This window comes from Somniosus microcephalus, chromosome 12 (genome assembly GCF_052327205.1).
Source record: "Somniosus microcephalus isolate GS21.2 chromosome 12, FLI_Smic_1.0, whole genome shotgun sequence".
Taxonomy (NCBI): Eukaryota; Metazoa; Chordata; class Chondrichthyes; order Squaliformes; family Somniosidae; genus Somniosus; species Somniosus microcephalus.
This window is the reverse complement of record NC_140998.1, coordinates 77,849,292-77,858,063: the sequence shown is the minus strand read 5'-3', so window position 1 is coordinate 77,858,063 and position 8,772 is coordinate 77,849,292.

Below are 8,772 nucleotides of genomic sequence, written 5' to 3'. Positions count from 1 at the left end.
AAACTGGTGGCCTGAGTGGGGCTCTGGTTCTGCTACTTCCCATTAACTTCCTGCCCTGTTCTAGATGGGCAGCTGGCGGGATTTATTTAGTTAAAATAGGCCGAGTATCATTTCTCGAGCAGCAGGTGAGTTTCCAAATCACCTTGCTACTCACCCGCCCAAAACGCACTAGGATTCAAAATCTGGGCCCGAGTGATCTATTTGACCCAACGCAGAGCAGTCAGCCCCATAGTCCCTCCATCACAAAGGCTGCCTAATTCTACCTACATATCCTCGCCCGACTCCACCCCTGCCTCAGCCCATCTGCTGCCGAAACCCTCATCCATGCCTTTGACACCTTCAGTTTCAACTATTCCAATGCTCTCATGGCCGGCCTCCCATCCTTCAAGTAAAAAATATTACTTACCTTTTTGTCGGTTGCCTCCAGCGGCCCCTTCAAGGATAAGTTGGGCTGCAGTAGACCCAGAAAAACTGGTTGCCAGTTTCTGGCTAATCGGGGAGTGGGGTTAGAAAACAGGAGTTAAGCCTCTGATAAGCATATTCAAAGTGGCCTAACTTGTTTCAAGCAAGTGCCCTGGAAACTTGAAAGTTGCCGGCTTCCAATTTGGTAGTGGGCACACTTCTGTGAGAATTGGCCACAGTATACGGCAACCCGAAACTGATCCCCCAAACACTGACCCAGAAATCAGGAGTGACATGGGCCAATTTGTCCCCTGAATATATTTTAATGTAGCACACTGTGCTATAAAGGGACCCACTGTGAATCTTAAAGCTTGACAAGGCACTTATCTTCCTGCTCCCTTTCAATGCAGTTTACTTTAAAATTTACATTGTACGTTGCAATGATGTAAGGGTTTCGCAAAATTCCCCTGAAAACAAGAGAAACATTGGTCCACATCGTGGATGAAGATTTATGTGTTTTTGAATTGCCTCTGGGTCAGAGCAATGTTTTGAAGCATGTTCAGAGCCACGAAAGACTGCTGGACTAGACTACAACAGAGTCAAGGAAATTTGGGGAAGTATTCACACACATTGAGAAGGAACATCTTTTAAGGCTTGTGCTTTGGAGCCCGGTCAAACACAGAGGTTTACAGCTTGTAATGTGTTTGTGTGAAAGACCTGTCAATCAAACCAGGGAGGTCAGGAGTTGCCTACCTGACCCGAGGTCGATTATGGCTGGCTATGATTCAACAGCCAATCACAGTCCTTTTTTTGTGTACTGGTCAGACGGAGCGGCACCAGAATGAAAGACCTGTCAATCAAACCAGGGAGGTCAGGAGTTACCTACTTGACCCGAGGTCGATTATGGCTGGCTATGTTTAAACAAGCAATTCAGCGGCCAATCACAGTCCTTTTGTTTGTGTACTGGAACTTTAGGCGGGAATTTTTCCAGACAGAGCGGCAGCAGCAACAAGTATAAAAGATAGCTACTGAGAAGCTATCAGGTCTCTTCTCTTTTTACTTCGCTGGATCACAGGTAAGCAGAGTGTTCTGACTCCTCAAACAAGACAACCTAGCAAGGACTTTGGGGTGGTGATTTAAGGGAATTGCTAAGATTGTTTAAATAACATTGTAGCCACTGTATCCCTCGTTTTTGCCGTGTGTACCCCCTTGTTATATACTTTTGTTGCATTTACTATGTTCGTGTGGTATAGTTTATATTTGATATGGTTTCTTTAGTTTAATAAATTTTGACTTTCTCATATCCAAACCAATTGTCTGCTTTAACATCATTAATTGTAAGTCCTCCAGTCAGAACTGAAAGGTGGGGTAGCGATTCGGAACCACTGTTAAAATTGGTTTACAGTGCAGCAGGCAAAAAGGCTGCTGGCCAGGTATGTTACCATAAACCAGGTAATAGATGCCCCCCCTACAATGAACACGGAAGTACAGCATCAACATCACATTCCAATGAAAGGGACTCTTGAAAGGGGCGGGGCAGCTTTTTTCAAGATACTTCCTTATCACAGTAATGCCATCTGTTTTGATATGTAATGCTGTCAGCTTGGGCAGGAAGCCACATCAATGAGCAGTTTTGTTATGTCTGACATTGGTGATAGGTACTCGATTGCCTTGGCCTGAGCACATGGAGTTTGATAGTGCTGTTATCGTTGTATTGTGTCTAACATTGGATATAGGTATTCGATTGCTTTTGCCTGGGAGAGTGTGTTTGGCTCAGCCATTAAAAGCAACATGAACTGAGCTCTGCATACGGCCTCTGGATTATCTTTGCAAACGCAACATTTGGCGACGAGGATGGGATGAAATCTCTCTTCCGCCACCTCCTCCCTTCCTTGCACTACCCGGTGAGCCCCCGATCCCATGGGTTCGCTGGTTACAGTCCTTTGAAACCTACCTCATTGCTCTTGGACTAGAAAATGTGAGTACAGCATGGAAAAAGGCACTGTTATCCCATTGCTTGGGAGCGGAGGGCCAGCGTGTTCTTGGGACATTATGCACAGCAGACTCAATTCAAACGTATGATGTGGCTGTGGTTCTGTTAAGCATACACTTCTCTGCCCCACAAAGTGCCCTCCTGCGGCGATTCATTTTTAGACAGCGTCACCAACTCCCCGGTGAGTCGGTGCATCAATACGTGGCTAATTTGAGGGGGTTAGCTAGCTCGTGCAAGTTCAGTGCACTACAAGACGAGATGATGCGTGATCAACTAATAGAGCACACCAACAACGCGAGAGTGTGTGAAAGACTGTTACTCGAGTCCGACGATCTGTCGTTGTCACAGGCAGTTAACATTGCCTTTCAAGTGGAGTCTGCAGCCGAATGTGCAGCGAAACTAGCACACACACCCAGTGACGGCACCCTCGGCCCCGACAGCCCTGACACTGTAATGGTCGCGCGACGGCAGCATCGCGCGCTACCACGGCAACAGTGTGGAAACTGCGGATCTCGTTCACATGCTACCAGAGCGCAGAATTGCCCCGCGTGCGGCCAAGCCTGTCGCAATTGTGGAAAACAAAATCACTTTGCCAATGTCTGCTGCTCTGCCCCTGTTGCTACAGATGAACACTCTCAGTCCTCAAGCAGTTGGCCTATAATTCACAACGTGAGCTCTGGGCCAGTAGTGGCTTTCAAGTCATGCACAATTAACCTGAATGATGTGTGCATCCCTCTGTTGTTGGATACCGGTGCCAGCATCTCACTGCTGAATGTGGACACATTCAAACGCTTTTTCAGCTCCCTGCCACTCTCTGCGCCCTCCACTGCCCTTTGCGGGTATGGTCATTCGAAAATTGGACTAGTGGGCTCAGTCAACCTCACTGTACGCTATGGAACAAAAGTTTTGCCAGATTTTAGTTTTCATGTGGCACGCCAAGGAGCTAACCTGATGGGACTGGATCTTTTCACTGACCTGGGTTTTTCTTTCTTGGACACCAGCGGGTCTGCGATTCTGCACGTCTCCTCACCGTGGCGCCAAACATGGCCAGCACTTTGAGGGTCTGGGCTGCCTGACTGCCTTCACCCACCAGCCCATGGTTGACTCCACCGTTACCCCTGTCATTCAGCCACTGTGCCGCATCCCGCTTGCTCTCCGTGATGGGGTCACAGCTGAACTAAAGCAGCTACTGGAAGCTGGCATCATCGAACCAGTTGAGGCCTCCCCATGGGTCGCCAACCTGGTAGTCGCAATGAAAAAGTCAGGTGGTCTACGCGTCTGTGTCGATCTTCGAGCAGTGAATAAGGCCGTAATCCCTGACAAATATCCACTGCCCACGTCAGAGGAACTCACAGCGCAGTTCTATGGTTCCATCCTGTTCTCGAAACTGGACCTTCGACAGGGCTATCTACAGGTTCCCCTCCACCCCAGCAGCAGGGACCTCACTGCTTTTATGACACATGCTGGCGTCTTTCAGTACACCAGGATGCCATATGGACTTAGCTCTGCACCCAGCTGCTTCCAAAAGGTGATGTCCTCTGTGCTCACGGGCATTCCTGGGGTGGCCATCTACCTGGATGACATCGTCGTGCATGGGCCCTCGACCTCCACTCACGACGAACGCCTTCACAGAATTTTCACGGCTCTAGCAAAACACAAGCTCACACTGAATGGCGAAAAGTGTGTCTTTGCTGTTTCAGAGATCGAATTTGTGGGGTTTCGGTTGTCGGCTGACAGTATATCCCCACTCCAGTCAAACGTGGATGCCATTCACAGCATCCCAGAACCCAGCTCTGCAGCACAGGTTGCCTCCTTCCTTGGCATGACTGGGTACTACCTGGAGTTTTTGTCCCAGTACTCAGCCACCACAGCCCCACTGCGCCAGCTCCTGCGAAAGGATGAGCCCTGGGTGTGGTCACAAGCCTGTACGGAAGCTGTTCGCCTCCTCAAATCGCAGCTCACGTCGCCTCCAGTGTTGGCTCACTTTGACGTTGCCAGCCCCACCCTCGTCACCTGCGACGTGTCCGCTGCAGCTGTGGGGGCGGTGTTATCGCAGATACAGAATGGAGTGGAGAAACCAATCGCCTTTGCCTCCCGAGCCCTTAGCCCCACTGAACAGAAGTACTCAGTAGGCGAGCGTGAGGCGCTGGCGTGCGTCTGGGCATGTGAGCGGTGGCACCTGTACACGTATGGCCGTGCCTTCACCCTGCGAACCGATCACCAGGCTCTCACTGCCCTGCTGTCGACATCCAGCACGGGCCACAGACCACTGCGTCTACACCGCTGGTCTGACCGCCTCCGCCAATACAATTTCAGTCTCCAGTTCACACCAGGACATGACAATGTTGTTGCAGATCTGCTCTCCCGCACTGTCTCTGCCCCAGCCCCACTCGTCGGGTCTGAACATGTGGAACAGGATATCGTCCAGATGTTGCACACACCCCTCCAAACCACAGTCTCTCTCCAGGAGCTCAAAGAGGCCTCTGAACAGGATCCGGCCCTCTCCCAGCTGTGCACCTTCATCAGAGATGGCTGGCCTCGCAAGGTGCCTGAGGAACTGTCTACCTACTCCAGAGTTAAAGAGGAGCTCTCCTGCTGGAATGACTCCTGTGTTGCACGTGGGCTCTGCACTGTGGTCCCAAGTGCCCTTCGTGCGCGTGTTTTATCCATGGCGCACGAGGGCCACTTGGGCATAGTGAAGCTCAAACAACGATGCCGAGACCTAGTGTAGTGGCCGGGTATCGACAGGGAAATCGAGGCCCTGGTCAAGGACTGTGCAGCCTGCCTTGTAAGTGGCAAGACTGGCCACCAAGCTCCTCCACCCCTGCAACCCTTTGCCTGGCCCTCTCAGCCCTGGCAGCACCTGCAGCTGGACGTCTGCAGGGAGATCCATGGTGTCCCCCACCATCAACAGTTCCTAGTGGTGACCTATGACCTGCACTCAAAATGGCCAGATGTCACTGCCGTGGGCTCTGTCACCTCTCGGGTCATCATCAATATCCTTGAGTCCCTCTTCTCCCGCTGGGGGCATCCAAAGGCCATCACCACAATGGCCCCCAAATGGTCTCTTCGGAACTCTCCTCTTACCTTGAGAGCAAGGGCATCCGTCACATACGCACAGCGTACTACCACCCCGAGTCAAATGGGGGGGTGGAGCGTTTTAACCAGACACTGAAAAATGGCCTCAGAGCACACCTATCCCAGGGGTGTGTGTTTGACAAGGCCCTCCTCCACACACTGCTGCACTACAGAGCCTCCCAGCATTCCACTACAGGGGTCTCACCCGCATCCCTCATGCTAGGCCGTGAGCTCATGTTGCCCCTTGGCAGGCTTCGCCCTTCGCTAGCTCAGAGCCCTGCTCCATGGGCTCAAGCCACAGTCGCTAGACAGCAGGAGAAGATGAAACTCCAATTCGACCAGTCGAAGAGGGCCAAGGCGCCCAACATCTCAGTCTCCGATTGGGTCAGAGTCCGCAGGCCTCACCGCAACAATAAGATGGCCTCATTCTGGTCCTCCCCTCTCCAAATCAGCCACCAACTTGGACCAGCCACTTTCTGCCTCACTGACGGCTCTCGGTGGCATGCCAGCCGCCTTCGGAAGGTGCCAGCACCCCCTGATGCGGGATTATACGGACCTAATCCCCAAGCTTTATCCCCAGAGTGGCGGGATGCACATGTGGCTCAGCCAGCCAACCCTCAAGCAGATATTGTGCCTCAGCCTGCTCCTCACCAGTCCCCACTTCGGCCTGCTCTTCAGTCCGCACCTCGGCCTGTCTGTACACGTTCTCGCCCTGGACACCTACAGGACTTTGTCACTACATTTCATGTTTGAAATTCTGTTAGGGGGGAGGAAATGTTATGTCTGACATGGGTGATAGGTACTCAATTGCCTTGGCCTGAGCACATGGAGTTTGATAGTGCTGTTATTGTTGTATTGTGTCGGACATTGGATATAGGTATTCGATTGCCTTGGCCTGAGCACATGGAGTTTGATAGTGCTGTTATTGTTGTATTGTGTCGGACATTGGATATAGGTATTCGATTGCTTTTGCCTGGGAGAGTGTGTTTGGATCAGCCATTAAAAGCAACATGAACTGAGCTCTGCATACGGCCTCTGGATTATCTTTGCAAACGCAACAAGTTCATTATAACTGCTCAACACAATTAGACCTGTCCTGGACTCTTTGGGGGGGGGGGGGGAATTGGGTGTCGGCCCTTTTGGGGTGCTAACGTCACCGGGGCACTAATAATTTTCAAGGACACCCTCAAAGCCTCCTTGAAAAAGTGTAACATCCCCACCGACACCTGGGAATCCCTGGCCCAAGACTGCACAAAGTGGAGGAGAAGCATCCGGGAAGGCGCCGAACACCTCGAGTCTCTTCGCCGGGAGCAAGCGGAAGCCAAGCGCAGGTAGCGCAAGGAGTGCACGTCAACCCAAGCACCCCACCCACCCGCCCCTTCAACCACCGTCTGCCCCACCTGTGACAGAGACTGTAGGTCCCGCATTGGACTCATCAGTCACCTGCAAACTCATTTTTAATGTGGAAGCAAGTCATCCTCGGTTCTGAGGGACTGCTTAAGAAGAAGAAGAAGAATCTGGGCAGCACCAGCTCCTACACCAATAAACTTTGCAATGGTGTCAATGTCCTGCCTTGCAGCACTCATCTGGAACTCTGAGCACTTCTTGAGTAAATGGCCGGAATTCTCCCAGTCCCGAGTGTGCGGGTTTGGGGGTAGGTCAGCAGTAACAATCGCCGAAGTTGCCAGCGCGTTGGGAACCCGCCGTCATCCCGCCGACTTCCACATTTAACTCGGGCGCGTTTCCCAGCGTGCCACGGATCCGCTCGGCAGAGGCGGGCGACCTCATTAGATTACTTAAATGTTTATTGAGAGACCATTAAGAGACTTTTTAACAACAGCTTTTGGCTTTAACTTCTTGAGCATGGGATCCACGCACCTCGGGAACCTCGCCTGTGAAGGGGAGGCAGAAGCTCAGTGGCCATTGTGCGAGTCCATTAACTGACAGCCGAGGAAAACACATAAATGCTCCCACATTACTCTAATTTCTCTCCACGGATGTTGCCTGGCCTGCTGAGTTTTTCCAGCATTTTCTGTTGTTATTCCACATTACACCTGATTAGTTGACTAATGGAAAGGCTCTTGCTGACTCCATTTTGTGCAGAGATGTAGCTGTCAGGAGTTTGCAGGTCATTTCTGCAACCTCAGAAGCCATTCTCACCACATTGCTAGTCACTATCACAACATTGAGGGATTGGGCCTCTGATATCCACTTTACCTGCCATCTATTACATCAGCATGGGTGCTGCTTATGCTGTCTCACCTTGGACCTCAGAATCTGACCAAGATGAGCCCAACCACCAACAACACTAGCCACACCAGCAGCAGCAGCAGCAATCACAACAGCAGCCTTCTCCTCAACGACCTGATGCTCCACAGGAGAGAGGGGGTCAGCACAGGGCTACACCGCACTGGAGGCGATACCCCCAACACAGGGTATACAGGCAGAGGATGAGCTTCCTAGACATGACTGAGCAGCAGTGCTTCAGGAGGCTCAGGCTATCGCGCCAGGTCATCGCAGACATTTTTAGCTTGCTGGAACAAGACCTGCTGCCCAGATGGACATGCTTTACCAGTGGCTGTCAAAGTCATCACCATCCTCAACTTTTTTAAAAATTCATTCCTGCGATATGGGCGTCGCTGGCAAGGCCAGAATTTATTGCCCATCCCTAATTGCCCGTGAAAAGGTGGTGGTGAGCCGCCTTCTTGAACTGGTGCAGTCCTTGTGGTGAAGGTACTGTTAGGGAGGGAGTTCCAGGATTTCGAATCAGCGACGATGATGGAACAGCAATATATTTCCAAGTCAGGATGGTGTGTAACTTGGAGGGAAACTTGGGGGTGATGGGGTTCCCATGCGCCTGCTGCCCTTTCCTTCTAGGTGGTAGAGGTCGCATGTTTAGGAGGTGCTGCCGAAGAAGCCTTGGCGAGTTGCTGCAGTGCATCTTGTAGATGGTACACACTGTAGCCACGGCGTGCCGGTGGTGGAGGGAGTGAATGTTTAAGGTGGTGGATGGGGTGCCAATCAAGTGGGCTGCTTTGTCCTCGATGATGTCAAGCTTCTTGAGTGTTGTTGGAGCTGCACTCATCCAGGCAAGTGGAGAGTATTCTATCACACTCCTGACTTGTGCCTTGTAGATGGTGGAAAGGCTTTGGGGAGTCAGAAGGTGAGATACTCGCCACAGAATACCCAACCTCTGACCTGCTCTTGTAGCCACAACATTTATATGGCTGGTCCATTTAAGTTTCTGGTCATTGGTGACCCTCCCAGGACGTTGATGGTGGGGAATTTGGCAATGCTAA